The 4493-nt window shown below is 34.1% G+C and overlaps 1 long non-coding RNA gene across 1 annotated transcript; it reads right to left on the bottom strand.

The window, feature by feature from the left end:
* Nucleotides 1–2527: 2527 nt before the first annotated feature.
* Nucleotides 2528–3057, bottom strand: LOC145796656 (uncharacterized). The gene is made up of 2 exons (XR_014337147.1): nt 2947–3057; nt 2528–2862 (listed from the first exon to the last, which is right to left on the bottom strand). It is a non-coding gene; the product is annotated as an uncharacterized LOC145796656 (long non-coding RNA).
* Nucleotides 3058–4493: the final 1436 nt, after the last annotated feature.

The raw sequence follows: 4493 nt of genomic DNA, 5'->3' as shown, positions 1-4493 counted from the left end.
TTGGATAACAAAAAAATGTAAGTGAGAAAATATTTTCATTTTGAATGCTTGCTTTGTACAAGAATATTAGGACACGCGATTTCCATCTTTAAACGAGCAATTGGAACAAGCTCCAGGAAATGGCCGAGCCCGGATCCTCGACCGCACATTCCCGTGGCCTTCCCTGCCGTGCTACAAAACGACGTCGTTTTGTATTATTTATTTACCCTTTCCGTTTTTGAACCCTAGACTAGACAGATCGACAGAGGTGATGATCTGGACGAGAGATTGACAGAGGCGATGATCTGGACGAGAGTCTGAGTCAACGAAGGGAGAGGCGACGGGGGCGAGGCAAGGCAAGGCGACGAACGAAGAGGCGACAGAGGCAAGGCAAGGACAGGCAGCGGTGAGGTGCCTGGAATCTGATCCCTACATCTGTTTTGTGAATGTGATTGAATGTGATCCTTCATCCCACAACACATCTACAAATCTTAATAATTCCAAATCGGTTGATTACAAATCTATAAATCTAAACACACCTCTCTCGAAGACATCCACAAGCCTCGTCACTATGAGTACATTGAGTAGTCTTTATATTAAACATGTTTATGAGAGTTACTGAAGTAACAGAGTGAGAGATGCAAGCTCTGTTTGGTTTCCATGGCATTTTTGTTGAGCTCTTTAGTGCAAAGCTTTGTAAGAATTGTTTATTGAGCTCTTTGGTTTCCATGGCATGTTTATTGAGCTCTTTAGTGCAAAACATTTGTAAGAATTGTTTTTGCTCTTTACTTTTAACATGTAATTGAATTTTTGTTACTCAAACTAAGAAAGAAATAAATCATTTGCTTGGTTATATTCTTGAAAAACTGGCTAGCTCCTATTCACTAGAGATATGAACCTCCTTAATTTATAAAATTGAGACCATGCAAAATTGAGAGTCCCCTGGGTCTCTGCATTTCCTAAATTTTTTATTTGTTAATTTTTAAATGTACCATAGAAACTTCTAGTTGTTGTATTGTTTCCATGCACAACTAACTATAGTGGCTACTATTCATGTTTTAGCAATGAACTCACGGTTACTTTTGTCTTTTTGCATGCTTGCAAAGAGTTGCTTTGTGCAATTAGTGTTTTTATGGTTTTATAGTCTATGAAATCTTTGTTATCAGATTTCTGTTTAATGATCTTCTAGTCAACTCTTTGCTGCTTGATGCTTTGCCTAGATTTGTGATTGACTTATTCTTCTTTTTCATTCTTGTAGTTTCTTTAGTTTTTATTAGTTGCTTTGCAACATTCTGTTTTTAATTTCCAGTGAGAAGCAGCCTATAAATCATTAAAATGACCCTCATGAGCTCCAATTTAACTCGAAAGCCCTCCAATCTATCTGTTTCCTAAACACTTGTAGTCTAATATATAGTATACCCTAACAGTAATATCGTAGTGTATGCAGAATCCTTATCATTTTGTTTTCATTTACAATATTAGTTTTTTTTATTCATATTCTAAATGAACATCTTCATTTACTTTGACTTTATATTTTTGCATATGTCAACTTAAAGTGTTAACAGTAGTACGTCAAATCAATTGACATTTTGCAATAAAAAGTATCCTAAATGTCGTAAAAAGGCAACTATTCAAATTTCCGAGACGGAGCGAAACAAAAAAAAATTATTTTATTGTTGTTAAGATTGCAATTGGTTTTATTAGATGGTGCTTGCCTACAAATGCACAATGTAGAGGTGAAGGAGAAGTGCAAATGGAAAAAATGACAAATGTTGCTGAACAGCTTCAATTTATGACCGAACAACTTCGCTTTCAAAGCGAACAACTTCAGTTTCAAAGCACAAAGATGATTAAATTGGAAACAAACATAAATCGAAGTTGGTGTCGTATGTATGGGTTGTTCATATTACTCGTAATTGGTATTGTATCAGTTGTGAATGTGTAATAATATATATGCAAGTTAGAAGTAGAAGTAATGTATTTCTCCTTGTTTATGCATGTAATGTATATATTGTAAGAATGTTAGTATCAGTAATGTATTGCAGGTTGGTTGGTGCCATTTTTTCCTGATGTTTGTTGCACTTGGTGGTGACACATTGTTAATATGTTAACATTTTTATACTTTATTCCCCTCTTGCAGTGAAAACACAAAAAAATGTGTTCATTGTTATCATTTGACAAAGTATAAATGTACCTATTAATTATTCCTCCATTTATTTGAATTTAAAAATTGTTAGCATTTATTCTCCACAAAATTCACTTATTCTCAAGAAAACATTACTTAATAGAAACCAGACTAGATATAACCAAATTACAATTGTTGCATTATTAATCAGTAAAGAATGTTCTTAGTAGAACAAACGTGCAAATTGAGAGAATTTCTAACACACAAAAAGTCAGGGGGAAAATGAAAATGCTTCACAAATTAACTTCTCAGAAATAGATGCTATTAAGCCTCATTGCTCATTCAAAAATCTAGCAGTGAACAATCTCCCTTGTAGGTCTACATAGCATGAAACAGAACATTGAAAAACTAGACAGAAAAAAATGTCACGGATTCTCACAATCAATTAAATCTCCACCTAGAGAACTTGACTCTGATCTCAAGTAAATTGTAAATCCTTTCCAAACATTGTTCCCATTGCAAAAAATAACATAAAAATTGACCCAAATCCGAACAACATAAAAAAATGCACCCAAATTTGAAACTATAATAACATCATTGTTCGCTCAAGGATGTCCATCTATATGATTGTCAGTAGAACTATGTGAGGCTTGCGACATTTGGATTGCAAAGTGTTGAACACTAGTACCTCGAAGCAACTCCTGAAACGATGTCTGAGTGGGATAGACTAAAGGCATTGACTGAGGTGTGTTATTTCCCTGCAATAGTGCTAAATTTATTAAAATATTGATACATTGTATACTACCATTTGAATGTAAAGTATGTAAGCAATTATAACTTACGTCATATGTAGGACATATGACATGATGAACACTCGTATGATCCATGACAAAGGGAGGTTGATATTGAGATACAGGTCGAGATTGAGAAATATAGACACCATGACCATGACCCTAAAGTAAACCAACATAAAGCAAATAATATATGAAATGAAAAAAAATTAATAATGCATTTTCATTTTAAAAAAAAACACACAAAATGAATTATTACCTCAACATAATCACTACCCATGACGAAAGAAGGTTGAGATTGACCTTGGGGAGTATAAATAGCAACACCCTCTACAACCAATGCAAGGAAAAAAAATTCACATGACTACATTGCAAGAACAACCAATGAAGATATGTAGGAATCTTAGTTATCCAACAACACTAATAAAGTAAAACATTGGTTCCGTATGAGGTTCAATTTCCCTAAGGTCTATGCATGTCAAAGGTTGCATACAATATTAAATATTACTGGTATTGAATGATTACCAATGGCCGAAGAAGGTTGAGATTGACATTGGAAAGCACAAAAAGAACCATCATACTGTTGGAACAATCTTTTGTGTAAAATAAATAACTTGAAACAAATAAAAATAAATTACTTACAGAATTTATTTTACTGAACCGAATAAAAATTTAAAAGATCAAGTCGGGTGTGTGATACTCTATCCTTAAGACAGATTTGCCTCGCTACAGTGCTTATGGATAAAAGGCGTTTATCTCCTAGGATACAACAATCTTCACAAATTGTAGTAACACTCCAAACAATTTGTACGGCGAACAAAACCTATGTTCTATATTCTCTAAATTTTTTCCTTAAAAATAATATGAAGAATAATGCAACTAAAGAGAAAAATCGGGAAGAGAAAACAAATTTCTGGATATGAAAATCTGCTAGAAATGATCTCTATTTATAGACAAGAAGGTGACCCTTCAGATATGTTCGAACAGGTGTAGTTTTGAATCGAATAGGTAAGAAATTTGAATGAACAGATACAGTTCAACATTTGAACAGATCTGCAGCAGTTTTGAACCTGTCCAAACTGCTGCTGGCAGTTTTATAACTGTTACAAACAGTTTGAATTTACTGGAATAGGACCAAAAAAGCATACGGATAGGAAAAAATTTGCATTCAAATTTTGGCCAAAAATTTGAATTAATTTCGTTCAGAAAAAAATAAAATTTTCCCGCAAGATTTTTTGGAAAAATTCAAATAAATTTTGTCCAAAAAATTAATATTAGAACTGACCAGACCCACAACCATGCCCGGCTTGACCGGCAGGTTGGATGGACGGACGGCGACGGCGGCGATGCGCATGTGTGTGATGGTTTGAACCAAGGTTCACTTTATCCATAACTTCTTCCTTCTACAAACTTGGGGTGCTCCTTGGGGCCCAACCCAAGTGTTGCCACATAGAATTTATATACACACATAAGTTCTCTTAAGTTTCCAATGTGGGATAACCATTTTGTTATCCAAAAGACAACCTAAGAGGGGGGGTGAATTAGGTTTTTACAATTAAAAATTAATAATACCCTAATAAAAATTATGACTAGCACAA

This window comes from Camellia sinensis, chromosome 8 (genome assembly GCF_055761805.1).
Source record: "Camellia sinensis isolate YWXY chromosome 8, ASM5576180v1, whole genome shotgun sequence".
In the NCBI taxonomy this organism is placed as follows: domain Eukaryota; kingdom Viridiplantae; phylum Streptophyta; class Magnoliopsida; order Ericales; family Theaceae; genus Camellia; species Camellia sinensis.
This window is presented reverse-complemented; position numbering and strand designations above follow the sequence as displayed.